This window comes from Citrus sinensis, chromosome 9 (assembly GCF_022201045.2).
Source record: "Citrus sinensis cultivar Valencia sweet orange chromosome 9, DVS_A1.0, whole genome shotgun sequence".
Lineage (NCBI taxonomy): Eukaryota > Viridiplantae > Streptophyta > Magnoliopsida > Sapindales > Rutaceae > Citrus > Citrus sinensis.
In genome coordinates, this window is record NC_068564.1 from 19,034,272 (window position 1) to 19,050,501 (window position 16,230).

The window sequence follows — 16,230 nt, forward strand, 5'->3', positions numbered from 1 at the left end:
TTCGCAAAAACGAAAATAATGGAAAATTTATGTTTGGAGTCACTTTGAAAAAAATACTTTATGATTTTTTTTTCTCATCATTTTTTTTCGGAAAAACGGAAAATGAACTCATGAAATGACAGAATGCCTGATTTGGAGTTTGTTCAAGATCAAGAGCTTGACTTGAAACAAGAATGCAATAGCCTCTGGATCTAATAACATCTTCTCACAGTAAGTTTCGTTCAATTTGTGAAATTGTGTTGATCGTTTCATTTGAAAATAAATATTGGGCTCTCTCTATAATATCGCAAAATAAAATTAAAGGTGTGACAGTAAATGATACATACAAAAGTGTATCTAGTCCGCATGTCCGAATTTTATAAAATCTAAAGGCTTGTTTATTAAATGTTTGAAGTCTGAAATTCTATTAATTTCATATTTTTAAAAAAATTTGCATTTTTGTTTCTAATTTATCTATGATTTTCAAATATTTACATTTAAATATAATAAATAAACTTTTGTAAGTTTTACCAAAATAGAGAAAAGGTCTAAATGAGAAGTAAATGTTATATATTCCAAAACTATCTCTATAAAATATACTTATTTCCTAAACTATAAAATTTAATTTTTTTTATTTAAAAGGATATACATATCAAGTAATCATGTTTAATATTTTTATATTTATAAAAATAAAAAGAAGCCATTTATATTCAGATATTTAAAAAAATATTGCTCAAATATTTGTATTCATACTTTAGAAAAATTAAAACTCATTTATATTTCAGCTAAAAAAATTAAATATTACTTTCATTTGGACTTGGAATCAAAATTGTCAAAATTGTACAGTGATGTAATATGTAATATATAATTTTTGAGGGTCATGCTACGTCACATCATATGTTACATACAACAACGCTTGAATTGTCACGCAAAATAATAAAAATTACAATAAGTGAAACAATTGAGCTGTTATAGGTTGACTCATGAGTTTATTTAAATGTTACATTACATTTAAGTGAGTCAAGCCCTAATTTTTTTTATTCTAGTTAAAATTTGAATTTTGTAAAATTGAAACATCTGGTCCTAAGCATTATTAACTAAATAATACACACAAGTATGTAATTAATTAAAGTATAAAATACTATTAAACTACTTATAAAAGACAACTATGTTGATATACATTGCCCACCACATGTGGAATTCATGGATTTCAAATAGTCACATCTGGTCCTAAGTAACAAACCATTGGATACAAATATGGCAATTTGTATTACTCTACTAAAGGCCTGCAATGGAATCATCTCACACAATCTTGTGACATGCAAACTCGCGAAAAAAAAAAAGATAGCTAACTATCATTCAAGTCTAGATTTTCTTCGTAACTTAGCCAACAGCTAGCTAATGTCTAAGTTTATAATGAATCCCAATAATTCAAGAAAAATATTTCTTCCATATATAATTCCTCTATTCTTGATATAAATACATGATCCGTCCTGTACCCTAAGAAAATAAGTCAATAAAGCATTCAACCCTTTATAATGTTAGGAAAAGAATTCACACAAACAACTACAAAGAAAGCGAAAGCAAACTTTTTCCCTCCTTGTGTGCTTAAAATGGAATATGTGTTGTGCAAATTTTAATGTACTCGCAAGCGCACGAATCTATTGTAGTATAGATCAATGGTGACGAGTGTCGATCCCACGAGGAGGTGGATTTTAATTGTGTAGAATTAATTTTGTAAATGGGTGATTGGATTTGTGGTGGAAAAGATTTGGAATATACTAAAACTTAAATTAAAATGGCGAGAATAAATTCTAAAATTAGAATTGAAATGGCGAGAATAAATTGAAGAGAATTCTATTGAAATGTCGTACTTGGGTATCTGGATCCGTATCAACATGCATCATGGGCTAAATAATCCGTATTAATGCCAATTAAATCATAAGGGGGGAATCCACACCTCATGAACCACGCTCTAATCAATATGGTGCTAAGGGCTTATCGTGCCAAATAATAATAACCTTGTACTAGAGGGCCGGTGAAACCAAGGCGGTACTAGACAAGATTAGTATTATTTGTCGACGAGAAGTCAAAACATCCACAAAAACTAGAGGGGAAGAGAAAATAAATTTACCAAATTAAGCCCATGACACATGTTGAGACTTCACCTTCAACCCAAGCTTGAAAGAAAACTAGCCACTCATAATTGAACTAGGGGCAAAATGGGAATTTATTAAAATACGAAGAAAATACAAGATGGAGAAGAAATTACAGAAAATAGATCCCAAAAATGGATTCAGAGATATCAAATTAGGGGGGAGAGACCCCCTTTTTATAGATACATGGAGTAAATCATGGCCATCGGATTAAAAACAGTTTGGACGCTCAGGATTGCGCCACGTCATCAGTCAACAGTCCACGGTTTGACCACGCGGATGAACAGTAACACGGTTTGACCCGGATGAACAGTAACGCGGTTTGGTTGAAAATAATCCTGTGTGATGCATGCACCGTACGCGAGATTTTTCGTCCACTAATATGCTGCCACGTCACCATCAACAGTATATAAGAATTTTAGTCCAACAGGATCGTGACACGTCATCAGTCAATTCAACGTCATCAGTCAATGCCACATCATCGATCCGTCTATGTGAACAGTGTCATGAATAGTAACGTAGACAGTACCGTATCCGTGAATAGTACCGTACATGTGAATAATGTCATTTTTCCTTTTATGCTCCTCCTAAGGTTTTCGACCGTCCTGAGTTCAAAAGTGATATCCGTTTTGCCGTCTGATCTCTCCTTTATTGTGAAATGATTATAATGCCCCTAAAATACATAAAATACTTAATTAAAATAAAACAAACGGAATTAAATCAAAAGAAGGTTAAATTCATGAAAGTAAAGGTGTTAGTAAGACTTGAAATGTAAAATGACGGTTTTCTCCTTTATAAATATGCATTTTCTAACACTCAACACACCCCCCAACCAGCTTATTGCTAGTCCCTAGCAAATAAAGCGAAAACAAAATTCAAATTCAAAATAATTTTTTTTTTTAATAGAAACACTCATATTTATTCCATCAGATTAATGATAGCAATCAAATAAAAGTATAAGCATTATCTCCAGTCTAAAGCAACATCACACCCACATCAACCATCCACATGAATTAGCCCAGTAGACTTTGTTATAGCTACTTTCAAGAATGACATGTCAAACCCCAAAATCTCACTGGAAGTAGTGACAATCTCACAAAGAAATTAAACCAAATATAAATAGTCACTCCAATGAATGGTAATTGAGAGAAAATAATGAAGAAGTGATATCACATGCTCTCACCGAGATGAAATAAATATGCCTTCAGCTTAAAAATAATACGATCTCAAGTCAAATAAAAACTGTTAGTCAACCCAATTTATTTATTTATTTTTTTTATATGCACCACTACATCTTTTTAGCCCATATAACTAGCTTCTACTTCAGACTATAGTTCCCTAAAATCAAGAAGGACTTTTATTAGGACGTAACGTAGGCTAGGGACATGGTTAACAAAGAAGGGAAATAAGGAAAACAAATTGTATGTTTGAGAAAAAAAATTGCAGGGATTTTTTTTTTTTTTGGAAGTTGCAAGGTGGATTTCACCTATTGTTGTTATTTTTATTCTTTTGAAACAACAACTTTTGTTTTTTGTTTTTTTTTATTTTTTTTTGTTTTTTTCTTTTATTTGGCATAACTTCACTGAACAACATAATTATTTACATTTTCTCAAACATAAATAGGTGATGGAACTTATAAGACATCGGGTAATACTCCAAATTGAAGTGGGTCAAGATGATAAGTTGACAAAGAAAAGGATTTTTGTTTTTAAAGGCTCAAAAGGGTTAACTATGGATATTTAATAAAAGGGATGGCTAGAAAGGCTCAAACGGATCAAAGATGGCCTTTCCATCGTCTTTTAGGGCTCTAAATAATCATCCATATCTACTAGTTAGATGAGCCTCCCAATGTAGCAACACACATTTTTTTCTTTTTCTTTTTCTTTTTTTTTATTTTACCATTTTTTTAAGGGTTAACTCAAAAGAAATTTAGAGATCGTGTATAAAATAATAAACTGCTAAGCTGTATAGAGAATGGGCAAAAGGGTTACTCTCCAAGAAAATGATAGGCTCAACAACTCACTTGGCACTTATTTATGACATGTTCATTCCTTCAAGCAACTCATATTTGTCTCCGACATCAACATGTAAAGTAGCAAACATAACGTAACATCACTTAAGACCAAAGATAATACAAATACTAAAATTTGAAATTAATCATGTCATCCAGTGTTAAAACAAATCACACAAATTATTATTATTATGTTTTAAACAACATTCTACCCCCCAACATATTCTAAACATGAAAGGAAAATATGCATGCAGAAATGTGAAAATGATGCATAAAAACTAATTAGAAAAGTTACACTTAAAATGATAGAAAAAGAAAATGATTTTTTTTTTAACTAAGAAGATGCGTTTCTAGAGGCACTACACTCCATATTCAGCCATCTTCGACTCAAAAGTTGGAAAATGTATATTTATAGAGGAGAAATTAAAAAGAAGAAGAAAAATGAACATAAAAACTTAATAAAGAGAAAAAAAATGTCTAAATTTTTTTTTTAATTTTTTAATTTTTTTTTAAACAATGAAGATGCGTTTCTAGAGTCACTACACTCCATATTCAGCCATCTTCAACACAAAACGTTAGCAACAGTTAGTTTCTACAACAAAAAATTAGTAAAAACTTAACCAAGATTCCACAATTGTCGACTATTCCCTCCCCCCAACCAGAACGAAACATTGTCCTCAATGTGTTAAAGGAAAGAAGTAGAGTTCAGAAGACATCACCTGGGTGGTGCAACACAGAAGAAAATATTTACAGGCGGAGAGTTAAATCTAATTTGTATTTCTTATTGCTGCTACTGTTACCATCATTATTTGGACGCTCCAATACAAAGGTCCAGGGGTCTGGCTCCGGTTTATAAGCTTGTAATAGATTAAGTAGCTCATTAGCAGTGTGAGCACAAATAAAAAGTTTTTTCACATTAGAAGGAATGAAATAGTTTTTTATTGCATGGTTAAGAAATGCGATAAAGCCATCATAAAAGTTATTGACATTTAACAAACCGATGGGTTTCTGGTGGATGTGCAGATGGGCCCAAGATGCTAGTGTGATAAGTGCCTCTAGTGTTGCAAGATCTCCTGGAAGGAAAATAAAAGCATCAGCATGATTAAGCATTTCAGTTATTCTTTCTTGCATACCTGAGACGACTAACTCTTCTCCAGTTGATGAGTCAGACGAACCGCCCAATGGTTTTAGAACTCTTGGGATGATGCCTAACACTTGGCTGCCTCTGATAAAAGCTGCTTCTGAGACCATTTTTGATAACCCTCGGTTACCTCCTCCATACACCAAGTGTAATTTTCTCGCTGCTATGCTGCGACCAAGATCGATGGCTGCCTCAACGAACTATTTATGTTTGCCATAGGTAAATCCAGAAAGCACACAAATGTTCTTGAATTGTCTATTGGGAGTAGCTGCCATTGTGATACTTCGCAAAAACAATTTGTGAGTGCTTGACAAAGAAAATCACATTTAAGAGTCTTGGTGATAGTGGGTCACAGTTGTGTATGAGGTAACATGTCAGTGTCAAATAACGCGTAAAGCACGTGGCTCGCGAGTCAAAAAGGAAACAGTAAAAAGGAAAAAGCAAACAGTAATAAAATTATTAAGGACAATAATACACACAATAAAACAATAGTGAAATAAAATAACAGTAAAGTGAAAGGATATTTACAAGTAGTTGCGACTGTGGCTCACATCTTCCTCTGGTTTTACGTTCAGAAACGGCTTGAACGCCCTTTATGGATCGAGAATAGGCTTCCTATCCAGTTTTCTTATAAACTGGCAAACATGGTCGTTTATAGTCAGATTCCCGAGACTATATCGTGCATGCTCTTTCTGGAATAATGGCCATAATTGGAGAATCGCTCCTTGCACATATCCACTGGGATGCGTTTCAAGAGACAAAAGGATATCATCCAATGACTCCTTATTCAAGCCATCCCTAATGAATTGAATCTTATCTTCCCTGTTATCAGACATCATTCCTAAAGAACATGGGTTTTTATTGCAACTCATTCTGGCACACTTATGACAAGCAACAGAAATTCTTCGAGCTCGTCGTTTTCTTGCATAATTTCCTTTACCACAACCAGGCATATATGCAATAAATTTTGGAGGTAACTCACCTGCCGATCGTACTTTAGCCTCGATTAACCAACGGATGTCAGCAGGTATGTTATTCCTCATGAGTAATCGCATGCGTTCGGACCGAGCTTTATATATCGTAAGGAGGGCATTCTGAGGAAGTGAAGGGAATCGCTTGTGAAGCTTCGCTAGAATCTCGTTTCTGTCCATACTTTCACCTCAGAATATCAGTTATTATGGGAAACTGAAGTAACCGACTTGATTGTCACGGAGTACCGTTATCCGCCACTTCACTGGGGTAACAAACTAAAGCACACAAATAGAAAAACAAATTAAAACACACAAAGAAAATTAAAATCGTCCTCTTATTGAATTTACCTCAAGCTCCAACTGGATGTCGTAAACACTTCTCTCAATGTCTCTGAGTTGGCTTTCTAAACCCTCAACATAGGCTACTAACTCTGGTGGCTGTAGAGCCCAAATGCGATGTGTTTTACAAAATTGAATATGCCTTTTGAGATGAGTTTTGACACGTTGAAGTGGTTTAAGAATGTTCAGAAGGAACGGTCTAAGTATGAGACTCATGATTAACAATGATAAGAGAAAACTTACTAGTTAAACAAACACACTTATGCAAAAATAATTTCAATTAGCAAAAAAATAATATAAAGAAAGAAAGAAAAATCAAATTAACGAAAAGAAAAATCAATTCAAATCTGGTGGGCCACTCAAATTTATTTCGGTGTCTTCTCCATGTGGTTGGTATTCTAGATATGGCTTTAATCTTTGACCATTAACTTTAAACGTGACACCGTTCTTTGGGTCTTTAATTTCAATTGCCCCATGTGGAAAAACAGTATGAACAATAAATGGGCCAGACCAACGAGAGCGTAACTTACCTGGGAATAGGTGCAAGCGAGAATTGAATAAAAGCACTTTCTGACCTGGAGTGAAAGATTTTCTCATAATTTGCTTGTCATGGAAGACTTTCATTCGTTGCTTGTAAATCTTGGCATTTTCGTACGCGTCATTGCGAATTTCTTCAAGTTCTGCCAGCTGTAATCTTCTTTCTGAGCTGGCTTGCTGCATGTCAAAATTGAATTTCTTGATGGCCCAATATGCACGATGCTCGAGTTCCACAGGTAGGTGGCAAGCTTTTCCATACACTAGCTTGTAGGGTGACATCCCAATCGGGGTCTTGAAAGCCGTTCTATATACCCATAATGCATCATCAAGTCTTAATGACCAATCTTTTCTGTCCGACCTCACCGTCTTTTCTAATATGTGCTTTATTTCTCGATTGGATATCTCAACTTGGCCACTGGTTTGCAGATGATACGGGGTCGCCACTTTGTGTGTGATTGAATACTTTGTCAAAAGTGCTTTAAATGCTTTGTTACAAAAGTGGGCACCACCATCACTGATTATTGCTCGAGGGAATCCAAAGCGTGAAATAATGTTGCTTTTCAAAAATGCTATCACCACCTTGTGATCATTGGTCCTACATGGAATTGTTTCTACCCATTTTGATACATAGTCAACAGCAACCAATATGTATTGATGACCAAAAGACGGGGGAAAGGGTCCCATGAAGTCGATACCCCATACGTCAAAAATCTCAACCACTAAAATTGGATTTAATGGCATCATGTTCCTTCGTGTAATGCTCCCCATTCGTTGACACCTATCACATGAAGAACAGAAAGTGTAAGCATCTCGAAATATAGTTGGCCAATAGAAACCACATTGTAAAACTTTAGTCGCTGTTTTCTTAGCACTGAAATGGCCTCCACAAGCTTGTTCATGGCAGAATGAAAGAATATTCTGAATTTCATTTTCTGGGACACATTGTCTAACAATTTGATCTGCACAATACTTGAACAAACACGGGTCATCCCAAAAGAAATTCTTTATTTCTGCAAAGAATTTAGCCTTATCTTGCTTGGTCCAATGCTCTGGAAATTGACCTGTAACAAGATAATTCACGATGTCAGCATACCACGGTAATACTTCCACATTCATCAATTGTTCATCAGGGAATGACTCATTTAATGGTAATGGCTCTGTAGTTGTGTCAAAATGGAGACGAGAGAGGTGGTCCGCCACAACATTTTCTGTCCCTTTCTTATCTTTGAATTCCAAGTCAAATTCCTGCAAAAGTAACACCCAACGAATTAGTCTAGCTTTTGCATCTTTCTTTGTGAGAAGATATTTAAGAGCAGCATGATCTGTGAACACGATTATTTTACAACCAATGAAATAAGATCGAAATTTCTCTAATGCAAATACTACTGCTAGCATTTCTTTTTCAGTAGTTGAATAGTTCAACTGTGCATCATTCAATGTCATACTAGCATAGTAAATAACGTGGGGAATTCGATCAACTTTTTGTCCTAATACTGCTCCTACTGCATAATCAGATGCATCACACATGAGCTCAAATGGTAAGTTCCAGTTCGGGGGCTGAATGATGGGTGATGATGTCAACAAATGCTTTAATTTTTCAAACGCAACAAGACATGAATCATCAAAGACAAAAGCTACATCCTTAGCAAGTAGATTGCATAAGGGTCTAGAAACTTTGCTAAAATCTTTAATGAAACGTCTATAAAAACCAGCATGCCCAAGGAAAGATCTTAATTCTCTGACTGATTTGGGTGAAGGAAGATTAGAAATGAGATCCACCTTGGCTTTGTCAACCTCAATACCTTTGCTCGAAATGATGTGACCGAGAACAATACCTTGTTTTACCATAAAATGACATTTCTCCCAATTTAATACCAAATTCTTCTCGATACATCTCTGCAGAACTAGTGTTAGATGATGTAAACATTGATCAAATGAGTCACCAAAGACAGAAAAATCCTCCATAAAGACTTCAAGGAATCGTTCAACCATATCAGAAAAAATGTTCAACATGCATCGTTGAAATGTAGCAGGTGCATTACATAATCCAAATGGCATTCTCCTATATGCAAATGTGCCAAAAGGGCAAGTGAAAGTAGTTTTCTCTTGATCTTTTGGTGCTATGGGAATCTGATTATATCCTGAGTAGCCATCTAGAAAGCAATAAAATTCATGTCCTGCTAATCTATCAAGCATTTGATCAATAAATGGTAAAGGAAAATGGTCTTTACGTGTGACAGAATTCAACTTTCTATAATCAATGCATACACGCCATCCTGTAGTCACTCTAGTGGGTATCAATTCATTATCAGCATTCGTAACTACTGTGACTCCTGACTTTTTGGAGACAACTTGCACAGGACTGACCCATGAACTATCAGAAATTGGGTAAATGATACCTGCGTCTAATAGCTTAAGGACTTCAGTTCTAACAACTTCTTTCATATTAGGATTTAACCGACGTTGCATTTCCCTAGTAGATTTAGCATTTTCATCAAGGTGAATGTAATGCATGCAGTCTACTGGATTTATACCTTTTATGTCTGCTATGGTCCATCCTAATGCTCCTTTGTGCTCTTTCAAAACATCCAACAACTTACCTTTTTGTTCGTCATTGAGGGATGATGAGATGATTACTGGCAGAGTGCTTTCTTCTTCCAAAAATGCATATTCCAATGTGTTGGGCAATGGTTTGAGCTCGAGTTTCGGTGGTGATTCTGATGATGAGATGAGTTTCTTCTCTGATGGTGCTAGTTGTTCAACTCTTGACTTCCATTTATTAGTGTCTATGGATGGTGCTGAGTCAAGTAGGGCGTTGACCTCATCGACCGATCTGTCAATATCAAAATCCAAACCAAAGTGAGTTAAACATGTTTGTAAAGGATCATCACTAAGGTTTGAAAGAAAAGTGTTATCAACTATTGTTTCAATTAAATCCACATCAACAATTCCATCATCTGCACTGTGAGGTTGTTTGGCAATGTTGAAGATGTTCAGCTCCATAGTCATGTTGCCGAAGGACAACTGCATATTTCCAGTCCTGCATTGAATGTGAGCATCCGCAGTTGCCAAGAAAGGTCGGCCTAGAATAATGGGGATGTGCTTCCTCGAATCCTGTATTGGTTGAGTGTCAATTACAATGAAATCAACAGGAAAATAAAACTTGTCTACCTGGATAAGCACGTCCTCCACAATACCACGAGGTATTTTCGTGGACCGATCTGCAAGCTGTAACACCACTGGAGTTGGGTGTAATTCTCCCAGTCCAAGTTTCACGAATACAGAGTAAGGCAAAATATTTACACTAGCTCTTAAATCCAACAAAGTATTCTCAATTGTGTGGTTCCCTATACTACATGAGATAGTGGGGGAGCCTGGGTCTTTGCATTTTAAAGGAATTTTATGTTGGAGTATAGAACTAACGTTTTCTGTTAAAAATGCCTTCTTTTGAACATGCATATTTCTCTTTTTAGTACAAAGGTCTTTAAGAAACTTGGCATAAGATGGAACTTGCTTAATAGCATCAAGCAAAGGGATGTTAACACTTACCTGTTTGAAGATTTCAAGAATCTCACTTGTGGATTTTCCCTTTTTTCCTTTAGCTAACCTCTGAGGAAATGAAGCTTTGGGAACATATTCCCGTGGGTTGGTTTCTTCTTTCTCCTCTGGTGATGAGTCTTCAACATTCACAGGAATTTTCTTTTGTCACCGGCATCTCCACTTTGTTGTCGACTTCTTTTCCTTTTCGTAAGGTCATGACTGCTTTGACCTTTCCATGCTGTTGTGGTGAACTGGTACTTGCTTCATGTACTCCTTTAGGATTAGGCACTGGTTGACTTGGAAATTTGCCTTTCTCAACAGTCATTGCCAAGGTCTGAACTGAAGAAGCAAGTTGTCCCACCATCTTCTCGAGGCTTGAAACTGATTGAGCTTGTGAGTTGAAGCCTGCTCTTAACTCATTTCGTAGTCCATCAATGGTGCGGTTCTGTTGCTCAATCGTGGAGTGAGTAACATTCCTGAAATTCTGGAATGCATCCTCCCATGGTCTAAGTTGAGAGTGGTTCTGGTTCTGATTGTATGGTCTAAATGGTGGCTGAGAGGCTTGAGGAACTTGAGGAATTTGTTGCATTGGTGGAGCTGGAGCTGCTGGTCCATTCTGTTGGAATCCTTGAGACCATCAAAAATTGGGGTGGTCTCTCCATCCAGGATTATATGTGTTGGAGTATGGGTTGTAATTTGATGGTTTTCTCATTATACCTATGGCATTGGCTTGATCTGAGTATGAGTCAAGGTCATGTGGTTCAGTTGATTTAGCAGTCGATAACGATGCTATTTGTCGAGCAAGACCTTCAACCATCTCCTTGACTTCTTTGATTCCTGAAGTTGATTCGCCAATTTGAACCTCATTCACTCCTTTAATTCTTCTAGTAGTCCTGAGTGATCGACTCCGTTGTTGGGAATTATCTGCTTGTCGCTGGAAGAATTCCCAAATTTCTGATGCACTTTTTGACATTAGCTCTCCTCCACTTGTTGCCATTAGCCATTCTTGCACATTCGGTAGTAATCCCTCCAAAAAGTATTGATATTGGTGCCATTTCTCGTACCCATGATGTGGACACTTCAAGAGTAGCCCATTGAATCGCTCCCATGTTTCGAAAAATTGCTCGTCCTCTCTCTGGATAAACTCCGAGATTTCCCTGCGAATAGCATTGGTTTTATGCACTGGGAAATATTTATTCAAAAATTTAGTTACCATTTGTTCCCATGATGAAATGCTAGTAGCAGGTAAAGTATTTAACCATGAACGAGCTCTATCTTTTCGAGAAAATGGGAATAGTCTAAGTTTAACATCATCGTCTGAAAAATTTTCATATTTAAAAGTTTGACAAATGGCATGAAAATCATTCAGATGATTATATGGATCCTCATTTTCTAGGCCATAAAATGTTGGGAGACAATTTAGCACACTGGGTTTTAATTCAAAACTCCTAGCAGCTACATTTGGGTATCTTATGCATGATGTGCTCAAATTAGCTAAGGGACTAAAATAGTCTTTAAATGGCCTCTCCTGTGGTGCTTGTAAATCCGTTTCAAATTTATTTTTAATGTGCTTTTGTGTGCAAAGTGTTTTTTCTAATTCAAGGTCTATAGGTTCAAGATTAGGTAATAATGACCTACGACCATGCATGCAAAACAAATAAAAATAAATAAGATGGAGAAATTACGATACTAACCTTATTGCGCTATTAAAACCTTTCTATAAAAATACACAAAAATAAATACGTGAAAGAAATTAACTAAAAATTAAATTAATTAAAATAAAATAAAAAAATTACAAAGAAAAATAAATTGAAAATTAAATTACAGAATTTTAAAGAAGAGAAAAAGAAAAAAAATACTAACCTTTAAATGTAGATTCACTTTTTTTTTTTTAGAAAAAAATACAAGAAACAATTTAAATGGAATTATTCACAAAAATTAATTTTACGAATTAAAATTACTTACCTCCCCGGCAACGGCGCCAAAAACTTGTTGTGCAAATTTTAATATACTCGCAAGCGCACGAATCTATTGTAGTATAGATCAATGGTGACGAGTGTCGATCCCACGAGGAGGTAGATTTTAATTGTGTAGAATTAATTTTGTAAATGGGTGATTGGATTTGTGGTGGAAAAGATTTGGAATATGCTAAAATTTAAATTAAAATGGCGAGAATAAATTCTAAAATTAGAATTGAAATGGCGAGAATAAATTGAAGAGAATTCTATTGAAATGTCGTACTTGGGTATCTGGATCCGTATCAACATGCATCATGGGCTAAATAATCCGTATTAATGCCAATTAAATCATAAGGGGGGAATCCACACCTCATGAACCACGCTCTAATCAATATGGTGCTAAGGGCTTATCGTGCCAAATAATAATAACCTTGTACTAGAGGGCCGGTGAAACCAAGGCGGTACTAGACAAGATTAGTATTATTTGTCGACGAGAAGTCAAAACATCCACAAAAACTAGAGGGGAAGAGAAAATAAATTTACCAAATTAAGCCCATGACACATGTTGAGACTTCACCTTCAACCCAAGCTTGAAAGAAAACTAGCCACTCATAATTGAACTAGGGGCAAAATGGGAATTTATTAAAATACGAAGAAAATACAAGATGGAGAAGGAATTACAGAAAATAGATCCCAAAAATGGATTCAGAGATATCAAATTAGGGGGGAGAGACCCCCTTTTTATAGATACATGGAGTAAATCATGGCCATCGGATTAAAAACAGTTTGGACGCTCAGGATTGCGCCACGTCATCAGTCAACAGTCCACGGTTTGACCACGCGGATGAACAGTAACACGGTTTGACCCGGATGAACAGTAACGCGGTTTGGTTGAAAATAATCCTGTGTGATGCATGCACCGTACGCGAGATTTTTCGTCCACTAATATGCTGCCACGTCACCATCAACAGTATATAAGAATTTTAGTCCAACAGGATCGTGACACCTCATCAGTCAATGCCACGTCATCGATCCGTCTATGTGAACAGTGTCATGAACAGTAACGTAGACAGTACCGTATCCGTGAATAGTACCGTACATGTGAATAATGTCATTTTTCCTTTTATACTCCTCCTAAGGTTTTCGACCGTCCTGAGTTCAAAAGTGATATCCGTTTTGCCGTCTGATCTCTCATTTATTGTGAAATGACTATAATGCCCCTAAAATACTTAATTAAAATAAAACAAACGGAATTAAATCAAAAGAATGTTAAATTCATGAAAGTAAAGGTGTTAGTAAGACTTGAAATGTAAAATGACGGTTTTCTCCTTTATAAATATACATTTTCTAACACTCAACAATATGCATCACAAATTAATACACAGAAAATAAACCAATACAATCCAAAGTAATAAATCAACTAGAAGAGACACAAATTGTTACATAGAAAACCCAAATTGGAAAAAAAACTATGAGATTATAGTCCAATATAATGTTCAACTAAATAAATAATGGGATTAAAACACAAATTCTTCTTTAGATAACATTAGATATTAACAACATCAGCAATCTCAACAATTTTGGCTCACAATAACACTCTAATATCTATCTCTCTAACAAATGAGTATTTTAAATAACAGCCACCGAAAGGATAAAATAAAAATCAAGACTAGTAAGAATGTAGAGGACTATGCTAAGAACTTACATTCCAAATTCATGAGAAAACAGAGTTAATTCTCCTTCTGATTGTCCAATCAAATATTGAAACCCTTACTCAAAAATTGAATAGTCAGCCATAGGCTCTCTTTTTTCTAATTGATTCTGATCTAGCTACGGGTGCAAATGTTTCATCAAAATCAATTCCTTCTTCTTTGTTGTAACCTTGAGCAACTAATCTAGCTTTATTCCTTATAACCACACCGGATTCATCCATCTTATTCCTAAAAACCTATTTAGTAGCTATGATAGATTGATGTTTCGGTTTAGGAACTAATTCCCACATATTGTTTCTCTCAAATTGATTTAACTCCTCTTGCATTGTCATAATCTAAGATTCATCATTTTCTGCATCCGCAAAGAATTTGGGTTCAATTCGAGAAATAAATGCATTATGCTCACAAGCATTCCTAGGTGATGATCTAGTTGTAACACCTCGTGAGGGATCTCCTAAAATTACATCCTTAGGATGTGAAGAAATATACCTCCACTCTTTGGGGAGTGCTTGAGAAGTACCTTCATGTTGTTCCATATTTGTTTGCTCGTCTTGTCCGTTCTCTTGATTTCTTTGTGGTGCATTCTCTTGTTTATCCTTTGATGATTCTTCTTGTAACTCTCCATCTGCATCATCATAAGTAATTCCTTTCTCCGCAGAGGAGGGGTTAGACTCATCAAATGTAACATGCATAGATTCTTCTACAACTAGAGTTCTTTTGTTATAAACTCTATAAGCTTTACTTGAATTTGAATATCCAAGAAAAATACCAACATTGGATTTTGGATCAAATTTGCCAAGATTATCTTTTGTGTTCAAAATAAAACATTTCCATCCAAAAACTTTGAAATAACCAATATTAGGTTTTCTATCTTTCCAAAGCTCATATGGAGTTTTATTAAGATTAGATCTAATCAACACACGATTTAAAACATAACAAGCGGTGTTGACGGCCTCGGCCCAAAAATACTTAGGCAAAGAATTTTCATTCAATATAGTCATAGCCATTTCTTGAATTGATCTATTCTTTCTCTCAACAACTCCATTTTGTTGTGGAGTTCTAGGTGATGAAAATTGTGCACAATGCCAAGATTATTGCAAAAGGTTTCAAATGCATAGTTTTCAAACTTGCCTTCACGATCACTTCTAGTGCATACAATACCATACCCTTTTTCATTTTGAATTTTCTTACAAAGTACTTTAAAATCATCAAGAGCATCATCATTATTAGTTAAGAATAATACCCATGTGTATCTTGAAAAATCACCAACAATTGCAAAAGTGTAATATTTTCCATTCAAGCTAGCATACCTTGAAGGTCCAAACAAATATACGTGAAGAAGTTGAAGTTGTTTTTAAGTGAAAATATGATTTTTGTTTTTAAAAGATGTTTTGATTTTTTTTTTCCAAATTGACAAGCTTCATAAATTCTATCCTTTTGAAAACCGATTTTTAGAAGACCTTTGACTAAATCATTTTTCAAAATTTTTGAAATCAAATCCATACTTGCATGTCCTAGTTTTCTATGTCATAACCAACTATCATCATGCAATGCCGAAAAACATTTATCAAGAGTAGATGCACATTCTATGTCAATTATATAAACATTACCACATCTATTTCCAACAAATAAGATCTTGCCATCACATGAATTCTGAATGACACAACTAAATTTATCAAAAATAATTTTATAACCTTTGTTACATAATTGACTAATACTAATCAAGTTGTGTTTTAAGTTCTCAACCAAACATACATTCTCAATTAGAGTTGATGAAACTTTACCAACATTTCCAATTCTGAGAATTTTGCCTTTTGAGTTGTCTCCAAAAGATACGTCTCCACTATTTTCAATTTTGGTGAAGCTTGAGAACCATGTATAGTTTC

At 35.1% G+C, this 16,230-nt stretch overlaps 1 non-coding gene across 1 annotated transcript; it reads left to right on the plus strand.

Annotated features, from left to right (window-relative positions):
* The first annotated feature begins 11,735 nt into the window (after positions 1-11,735).
* LOC127900164 (small nucleolar RNA R71) lies at positions 11,736-11,839 on the plus strand. Its single transcript, XR_008052181.1, has one exon. It is a non-coding gene; the product is annotated as a small nucleolar RNA R71 (small nucleolar RNA).
* The last annotated feature ends 4,391 nt before the right edge of the window (positions 11,840-16,230 follow it).